Consider the following 10,364-nt stretch of genomic DNA (forward strand, 5'->3'; position numbering starts at 1 on the left):
TCGCAGCGTGCAATGGTGCAAAACGTATGGAACCAAATTTTCACAGTAAATGTAACCATGTCACGTGATATACAAAGCACCAATCAAATGACAAGGATCCACTCAGCCATTACATAAATAACATTAGCGGATCGATCAGACGCAGGTGACCTTGAATGCACCTGTTGGCAAAATGCCTTGCAGTAAATGCACCGTTGTTACATTCTGAATGCACATAGTCGATGTGCGTAAATCTCACGTGACTCCAAGCCCTGCTGACGACATAGAGGGAAAGTGCATATTTGTCCAAAATGCGTGGGGTGCGGCTCTCTGGAACGCAGACTAGGACCTGATGCCATCCATATCCAAGACCGATGGTCCCTCTGATATGGATACTTTGGTTTAGGTTAAATTCAGGAGGTCTGAGAGAGCCGCTGGGGAGAGACAAGGGCAAGCCGAGCGACCCCAAGAACTCAGAGCACAGGGACAATATCCAAGAGGTGAGTTCAACTTCAGCAGCTTTCAATGCACCTTTTACTGTTTTTAAATGCCTGAACGATATTGTGCTAGTGTTTTTTGTTCATGACGACTGGAGCAGTGCACTTTCTTTTTGATGAATGAATGGAACATTGCATTTTTAATAGCGCTCTACAATCTGCCTGAGAATGCTCCGTGATGGAAAACGCTGCTGTTTTTCTGACTTTCCTCCCAAACACAGCTATCATTTGTGCAAAGTACTTTTGAATTAAGACATTAAATGTAGTTTCACACAAGCTATTTTTATTGTTGTGATGTTGAATGTTTTTCATGAAAAAAGCTGTGAAAAAAATGCGCACACAGTGCGTACAGGATTACAACTCTATGCACCAATGTTCAATATTGTCTTATTGTTCTGATTGTCACATCTTGGACATATTTAAGGGACTTTGTCCACCCTTCACTGGGCAAGTTACAGACTTTTGTTTTTAATTTATGTGGAATGGTTTGTTCCACATAAGCGGAGTACTCAGCTGCATGTGCCAAACCATTTACCAACAGTCTATTCACTGTTTCCCATGGGATCCTCTTAAAATACAGACTGTATCAGCAATAGTTAACTGTAATTTTGTGATATCCTATAGAAATAAATGTACTTCATATCAACTAGATTTCAACACAAAGCAGAGTCTGTTTGTAGAAAATCATAAAGGAACACAGCTTTAAGGATATACAGTGCCACCTCTGGAGTGTCTGGCTACAAAATGGCTACAAAACGACAATGTGTGGGTGTGGGTGTGTGCATCTACGGGCACAGGTGAGACAGGGATCCATTGTTCGTTCCTGAAGCAGTGCTTCGGTGTTAACAATGAAAAGTAAGAAAACAAGGGTTTTGGATATCAGGTCACAGCTTTCAGCTTTTGTTTGGAAGTGCAGAAAGAAACTCCTGAAAGCACAACAGAAGGCAGTTATCTTCTCACAGTGAGACCTGGGAGCATTAGAAGCAAAGCCCCGTGTTTTGAGACTCAGTTGTGCCTTTGACACATTCACTGTCCATTTCACGTTGGACGCTCCTTCAAGTTTCCTAATCGACTCTGGACTGCAGTACCGATGGCTTCTCTGGGTCTCCAGATCATGGGCATGCTGCTGGCCTTCATTGGCTGGCTGGGCACCATCATCACATGCATACTCCCCATGTGGAGGGTCACTTCATTTGTTGGGATGAACATTATCACTGCCCAGGTGATCTGGGAAGGTTTGTGGATGAGCTGTGTGATGCAGAGCACGGGACAGATGCAGTGCAATGTGGACGACTCCATCTGTCTTTGCCTCAGGACCTGCAGGCTGCCCGGGCCATGGTGATTGTCTCTGTAATAAGTGGTGTGTTCGGGGTCTTCACAGCCGTGGTTGGAGGAAAATGCATGAACTGCATCGAGGATGAAACAACCAAAGCCAAAGCCTGCATTATGTCTGGGGTGATTTTCATCATAGCCGCTCTACTGGTCCTGACTCCAGTGTCGTGGTCAGCTCACACAGTGATCCAGGACTTTTATAATCCCCTGCTGACCGATGCTCAGAGGAGGGAGCTCGGGGAAGCCCTCTACATTGGCTGGGCTTCCTCTCTTCTGCTGCTGCTGGGAGGAGGTTTGCTCTGCAGCAGCTGCCCCTCGGGAGACAGCAGACCCTACGTACCTTCTAAGTTTGTTCCTGTGAAAAAAACATCCTCGGCTGTGGACTATGTGTGAGTGTTTAAAATGAAGCTGTGGGATGAAATGTTTTTCTTATGTTATGACCAAATCCACTGGTTCTTTTTCGCACTCAGACTGTAGCTGTGAAGTTTCATGCCAAAAACCTCAAAAAGACACAATTTTGTGTTGGAATAAAATATATTCTGTGCAAACTATGTTCAGAGCATTTTTTCATCTGCAAATAGTTTAATTCTTTCATATCTATCTTTCTACCTTTTAAAATATTACATCCATCTAATATCAGGCTTGTTTTTTCTTCTCATTTTATGACAAACTGGTCAAAATGTTGAACTGAATTTTCAGTTGATTCTGAAATTTTGGAACTGATCTGGACAAAAGGGGTGGGAATGGCACATTAAATTTAAATAAATCATTCAATCAATAAATCAATCACTTTTAACATTGCAAGATATGAACTGTTAGCAATCCTAGTCAATAATCATATTTCTTATTGGTGTTTTTTTCCGTTTGTTTTATGGTAATTCATTTCAATTTATTTTCATTTATATAGCGCCAAACCACAACAAAGCTGCTTCAAGGCGCTTCACACAAGTAAAGTAACCTTAACAACCTGGAGCGCAAGCACACAGGTGACAGTGGTAAGGAAAAACTCTGTCTGATGATTTGAGGAAGAAACCTCAATCAGACCAGACTCAAAGGGGTGACCCTTTGCTTGGGCCATGCTACCAACACAACTGACAAAACAATCTACAAAACAAATATACAGGAAATGTTGCCGATGCGCAGGACGGGAGGCCTGCAGAAGAAGACACCGCTCCCATCTCTGGATGGAGTTGCACCTCAGAGAGAAAAAACAGAATCAAGCATCAGAAAGATGTGACAGAAGTGACACTGTCACCATTTAAAAGCAACCAATATCCAGTCACAAATGCTGATTTCAGGTAGCTGCTTTAAACCTGTGATTGTTGCTGCTGGTAATGTCAAAAAAAATTTCTTTCATGTAAATGTACGTAAGCTGTCCACTAGATGGCACCTGCGCTAAATTAATCTTTCTTCTTCACATACGGAAGTGAAGGGACTTTTTTTTAACATGCTGTCTGCAGAGCCTGTGTGCTGTAATGGCTAAAGCCACGCTGGACTTTGGCTGAAAACCGAAGGCAATAATAACTTGCAGCCCTTGGAGAGTGGAGCGAGGTGTGTGTTTAGTGTTTGTGACATGTGAACATGCAAATGTATTATATTTTGGACATTTTGGTGGAATTAATTTACCTTTGTGGTTCAAGTGCATGTGCATATGGCCAATTACTGAAGTTGTTTTATATATATTATGTGCCAATTGCATTTCTTATTGTTTTCCTTTTAGTTTTCACGGTGTCACTTGGTGCTCGGTGTTTGGTACTGATGCTCAATGATGCCAGTAAAAGAATTTTGCACCCGTCAGAAAATCTCTCTTATTTCTTCTGGGGACTGCTACAGTGAAAACCCGTCCATTGACGAGTGAATACTTAACCATTGATGAGTGAATACCCAATCCCAGAGAATGACGGTCCATTGCCCAGAGAGAAGACCCCTTCAGCCGGGCCAGTTGATCCATAAGCCAGCCAACAGAGACTATGCCAGTCAAGCTCATCGCCAGCTGTCATCTTGAGTTCTGGAGTCCTACACTAAAGGCTGAGTCCAGTGCTGAGACTGTTGTTAGTCATAACTTGCCCGTGTTCATATTGAGTCAGTGCATTCTCTTAAACTGTTTAAGTCTGTCTGCTATTACTGTTTTAAGAGCTAAAGAGCAAGCCTCAGTAGTGTATCAGCAGTATTTGAGTTCACAACATTTTGCCATACATGTGTTTGCTTTACCCAGTACTAAAAAGGTGTAAATGTCTAAGTTGAGCATTGTGTTCCGAAGTGTAAAAGTTAAAACAAAAAACTCATAATAGTAAGTCAAGACTTTATACCAAAGGCAACATACAAGTTAAGAAAACAAAATGTCAATTTCTGCTGAAGAAACAAATACCTCAAAGCAGCTACAGGTCAAATCCAGCAGTCGTGAACAAAACCCAACAGAAAAGGGTAAAGAGATGCATGAAAAGGCTTTTAATAAAGCTTATGAGTCTTGGAGAGAAGTAGCCAAAAATATAAGAACGGGGCTAAAATGTTTCTGCTCCCTTGAAGAGCTCATTAGAGTCAGTCATGACATTAGAGCAAAGCACGATGCAGTAAAACTAAACTATGAGCCCATCCGCCGTAACCACTGTATGACACAAGAAATAGGAAAAAGGATGGATGCATGCAATGTGATTACAACTAACATATGCAAGCTCATTCAAAAACAGCAAGATACCATTGAAGAAGCCTTTAATGATCGTCTTGAAAAGGACAGAGTCAGAATGATATTAAGCAAAGAAGAGTACAGCTCAGTATTTGGCAATACTAAAACTGAAACAGCAATTTCTGTTCCTTCCACAAAGGCATCTGGTGGCTCAGGTAATCACGCAGAGGCAGAAGCTGAACTTGCTGCCAGAGTACAGCAGGCCAGTATCTCAAAGGAAATACTTGTGCAGGAAGCTAAAGTTACCAAAATGTAATGAGCTCCTCCTTGCATCAAAATCCATCACTCCATCAAACGTCATTGAAATTGAATCATCTTTTTGAGGCATCCTGCTGACAACAAATGGACAAGAAGTGCTGAAAACAACTCCCTCAGCAGAGGTAAAAATCAGACTTTATAAACCTCATAATACTAAGAAAAAAATTAGATCAAACCACTGTTACATCCGAGGTCAGAGTCAAATCAGACATAAGACACATATGGATTAAATTCTCATATGTGTTTTTATTTAGGAAAAAATAAGCAGATAAATTGAACACTGACTGACACGTGTGGTCATAGATCTGATGTACATCTGTCAAATGCTGTGAAAAGGACTACAAGAGACAGATTTGAACTTTCTTTGCAGTGTAAACGCACTAAATCTCTCTCTCTCACACAAACACACACACACTCATATATATATATATATATATATATATATATATATATATATGTGTGTGTGTGTATGTTTCTGTGTAGGATCTCAGTTGTCCAGGTGGTTTCCATAGTAGAGAAGCTTGAATCTTCGACTGGAGTGGGTTGCTTGACGTGACTTCTGTCTTGAATCTAGTAGAGAAGAAAGTTTTCTTCTCTACTAGATTCAAGACAGAAGTCAGACTACCAGAGCAAGAATTTTAACTGAGGAAGCTTCTGCAATTTGAAGCGAAACGTTCTCGCGTCAAGCAACCCACTCCAGTCGAAGATTCAAGCTTCTCTACTATGTGTGTGTATGTATGAATGATGAGACTGCTGTGTGAACAGTCAGCTCAGACTCAGATAACTTCTATACATGAAGATAAACCATCCAGACAACATCAGATCTGACCAATCAATCACCGACTCACAGCCTGCAGATGAAAAGCTGGAGTATAGTCCAGTCATTTTATGGTTTGACCCAGAACAAATTGCAACAGAAATGATTTTGGCATTTGAACCGTGAAACTGTTTTATAAAACATACTAAAAGTCTAGAAAGGTCAAAAAAATAGAGAACAGTCCCAAAATCCAAGATGGCCACCCGAAAACATGCAAAAATTTGGTTTTCCCAAATAACTGATATTGATGTTAAATATAAACTTGGGTATTGTGGACATTTTGACACCAAAACTAAGTCTCTATCTGTAATGGTTCTTGAGATACTCAAGGACGGCAATTTAGTTTGTGTCCTATTACGTTAAAAATATTGCAGTTAAGGCCCAGAAATGTATTGAAGTTGAATATAAACTTGAGTATTGTGGACATTTTAGCACCAAAAGAATGGCTGTAGCTCTTACAGTTTTTGAGATACGGCACATAAGCCATCTACACTTGGCTAAAAATGGTGAAATTGTTATGTTGAAACCAAGTAACTGTTCTGAAATGTTCATTTAAAGAATGTAATAATAATATTCTTAGTGCTTGTCAGCTGCACTAACTTTTTAATGACAGATGAAATCACACACTAATTTTACAGTAAAATAAATTAAGCATGATAATAATAAAAGTTCAGGTGAAATCAGTATTGTGTACATCATGACACTTGAAATTTTACTTGTTCAATTTTCAGTCTCATCATCCTGGTTATCATTGAGTTGGCCTACATTTGTACACCCTGTACCTCTGCAGTTGCCACACATTGCTGATCAATCTAAGTTAAGTTTGCGACATGTACATCGCAATGTACTACAGTCAGTACTGCAGTTACATCTCACAGCATGCAGAAGAGAATCTGTGTTGCTTGCAAGTCAGTCATGATTGGGACAACCTGACTATCAGAAACTTTCCATCCCCATTCTTACAATGGCATGTTGTCACCTTCATCTTCACCTTTCCATTCCTGAACTTGCAAGTAAACTCTCAGACTATGAAACTTGGCAGCTGCCAAAGTGGGTGGCAAACACTGTGGCTGCACATGAGTTGTCTTTGTTGTAACCTTATCACAAAAGCGCCTGTATCTGAGAGAATTGAGGCTTTCTCCAGGTTGTCCACACAGCAGTGGTGTCACCAGTGTGCCCTGGTTGTGCATTGACATCCACTCTATTATACATAATATATGAGTTACTTCTCTATTCATATTCCAGTGAAATATTGACTCAAAAAGATTATTATTACCTTCTTTACATTAACATTTCAGAAATGGTACTTAGTTTTCAACATAACAATGCTCAATTTCATCACTTTGTCGAGTGTAGATGTATTTTTATACCATATCTCAAAAACTGTAATAGCTACAGCTATTTTTTTTGGTGCCAAAATGTCCACAATGCACAAGTTTATATTCAACTTCAATATATTTATGGGCCTTAACTGCAATATTTTTAACGTAATAGGACACAAACCAAATTGCCATCCTATATGTAAACTACACTCAACAAAATATAATGCAACACTTTTGGTTTTGCCTCCCATTTTGTATGAGATGAACTCAAAGATCTAAAACTTTTTCCACATACACAATATCACCATTTCCCTCAAATATGTTCACAAACCAGTCTAAATCTGTGATAGTGAGCACTTCTCCTTTGCTGAGATAATCCATCCCACCTCACAGGTGTGCCATACAAGATGCTGATTAGACACCATGATTAGTGCACAGGTGTGCCTTAGACTGTCCACAATAAAAGGCCACTCTGAAAGTTGCAGTTTTATCACACAGCACAATGCCACAGATGTTGCAAGATTTGAGGGAGCGTGCATTGGCATGCTGACAGCAGGAATGTCAACCAGAGCTGTTGCTCGTGTATTGAATGTTTCATTTCTCTACCATAAGCCATCTCCAAAGGTGTTTCAAGAGAATTTGGCAGTACATCCAACCAGCCTCACAACTGCAGACCACGTGTAACCACACCAGCCCAGGACCTCCACATCCAGCATGTCACCTCCAAGATCGTCTGAGACCAGCCACTCGGACAGCTGCTGAAACAATCGGTTTGCATACCAAAGAATGTCTGCACAAACTGTCAGAAACCGTTTCAGGGAAGCTCATCTGCATGCTCGTCTTCCTCATCGGGGTTTCGACCTGACGCCAGTTCGTCGTCGTACCGACTTGAGTGGCAAATGCTCACATTCGCTGGCATTTGACACGTTGGAGAGGTGTTCTCTTCACGGATGATGCGAAGGAGATGTGTTGCACTGCATGAGGCAAATGGTGGTCCACAACCAGATACTGACTGGTATCCCCCAATAAACAAAACTGCACCTTTCAGAGTGGCCTTTTATTGTGGGCAGTCTAAGGCACACCTGTGCACTAATCATGGTGTCTAATCAGCATCTTGGTATGGCACACCTGTGAGGTGGGATGGATTATCTCAGCAAAGGAGAAGTGCTCACTATCACAGATTTAGACTGGTTTGTGAACAATATTTGAGGGAATTGTGATATTGTGTATGTGGAAAAAGTTTTAGATCTTTGAGTTCATCTCATACAAAATGGGAGCAAACCAAAAGTGTTGCGTTTATATTTTTGTTGAGTATACATATAGGCTGTATCTCAAGAACTGTTACAGATAGAGACCTAATTTTGGTGTCAAAATGTCCACAATACCAAGTTTAGATTTAACATCAATACATTAGTGCTTAAATATTTTTTTTTTTTTGTTATTTTGGAAAAAACTAAATTTTGCATGTTTTTGGACGGCCATCTTGGATTTTGGGAGTGTTCCCGATTTTTTTTTTTATCTTTCTAGACTTTTAGTATGTTTATAAAACATTTTCAGGGTTCAAATGTCACCAAAATCATTTCTGTTGCAATTTGTTCCGGGTTGACCCCTTTTTTTTTCCATAAAATGACTGGACTAGTAGGTTATGAAATAAGGTCAAACTGGGCTGGTTGGAGATCAGCACTCAGGAGCAGCTGCCCCTTAATTATGGTGATGGAGGACAGCTGGAGACAATCAAGATCTATGACATGTCAGTGGCCTCTGAGGAGGAACCCTGAACCTTTAAGGAGCACAGAAAAACAGCTGGAGACTGACTAAAGTGAGATTTTTTCTTCCTTAAGGTGAACAGCTGCTGCAGGGCTCCAGTTTCTTTGGATGAGGAAGAACTTTGTGATGACTTAACGGTGACGCACACAGGCCAATATTTGGTAAGTTGGAACTGTTGCAGGCATTTGTATTTAAAACAGAATTTGTTGTCACGCGTGATCGTGATGCTGCCACGCCCTCTGTGTGTCAATGCATTTGAAGACTGTCAGGGTGGAGAAAGGACGTGTGTGTGACTTTAATTTTTATTTTTTGTTATTAATGTAAGTGGTTTCACTGATCGTAGTGCAAAGAAGCATCACGTTTTTGTTCTGTTAAATGGAGACGTTGGAGGAGGGTAAACAGGTTAGGGAAAAGATGGGGGAGGATCTAATGAGTTGTTTTCTTCCATGACTCCTCCCCCTCCACAGAGGCAATCCTATGTGCCCGTCCTCTTCAAACATCTCTCATTTGGTCGACTTCCCTGACTAACAGAACACTTGCCTCCTTCACAGAGACGAACCTCACTGCTGGACAGGTGTGATGACACACGTAGGCATTTGAAGCTCAACAGAGAAACGGGGACGAGCTTCAAACAAAGCAAGAAAAAGACAGACCTGTTGTACAACATGGTGTCCACTGGGTTCCAAATGCTGGGAACGGCCCTGGGTATCCTGGGATGGATCGGCGCCATTGTCGTCTGTGCCATTCCCATGTGGAAAGTCACCGCCTTCATCGGCAGCAACATCATCATCGCGCAGACCACTTGGGAAGGCATCTGGATGACTTGTGTGGTCCAAAGCACGGGGCAGATGCAGTGTGACGACTACGACTCCGTGCTTGAACTTAGCAGTGACTTCCAGGTAGCCCGAGCCCTGACGGTCATCTCCATCCTGGTGGGCATCATGGCCATTCTGCTCACTGTGGCCGGGGGCAAATGTAACCAACTGTGTGGAGGATCCGGTGTCCAAAGCCAAGGTAGGCGTGGCATCTGGGGTCATGTTCATCATTGCTGGTGTTCTCTGCCTGGTTCCTGTCTGCTGGATGGCTCACACAATCATCAGTGAGTTTTACAACCCGCTGGTGGTCAATGCGCAGAAGAGGGAGCTGGGCGAAGCGCTCTATATTGGCTGGGTGGCGTCTGCTCTCATGCTGATTGGTGGGGGGCTACTGTGCTACACTGCCCCGGAAAGACGAAGACTCTTACACAGCAAAGTATAAAGCCACCCCCAGATCTGAGGCATCAGCCCCGATTTCTGGAAAACACTACGTGTAAACATGTACTGGGAGGGAAATTGACATAGCGTGTACATTTACACATGCACTACTGCTTCAAGGATGTGCATTTATATTTCAGGATTTTTTTATTATTTTTTTTATAAAGGCAAGAAGACAACACCCATAGAGGAAGTATGATTTTAAGTTGCATCTATGTTTGTTTTGAGTAATTTTCTTAATTGTAACTTTGGCTTTTATTTTATAATGTTCACTTTTAAGCCTTATGTATGTGGGATGTTTATGAACCCGATGCTAATAAATATTGTCCATACACTAAATCAACTCTCTTACTTTCAGATGTTAAAAATGAGCTGTTACAGCCAGTCATTGGTCAAAAGTTAACTTTGCATTACCCTATTGTATATTGTCTTATTGTTCTGATTGTCACATCTTGG

The 10,364-nt window shown here is 41.3% G+C and overlaps 2 pseudogenes; both read left to right on the forward strand.

Moving 5' to 3' along the window:
• The first annotated feature begins 1,566 nt into the window (after positions 1-1,566).
• On the forward strand, positions 1,567-2,229 carry LOC117516548 (annotated as a pseudogene).
• Positions 2,230-9,294: 7,065 nt separating this feature from the next.
• Positions 9,295-10,064, forward strand: LOC117517229 (annotated as a pseudogene).
• The last annotated feature ends 300 nt before the right edge of the window (positions 10,065-10,364 follow it).

This window comes from Thalassophryne amazonica, chromosome 9, assembly GCF_902500255.1.
Source record: "Thalassophryne amazonica chromosome 9, fThaAma1.1, whole genome shotgun sequence".
Taxonomy (NCBI): Eukaryota; Metazoa; Chordata; class Actinopteri; order Batrachoidiformes; family Batrachoididae; genus Thalassophryne; species Thalassophryne amazonica.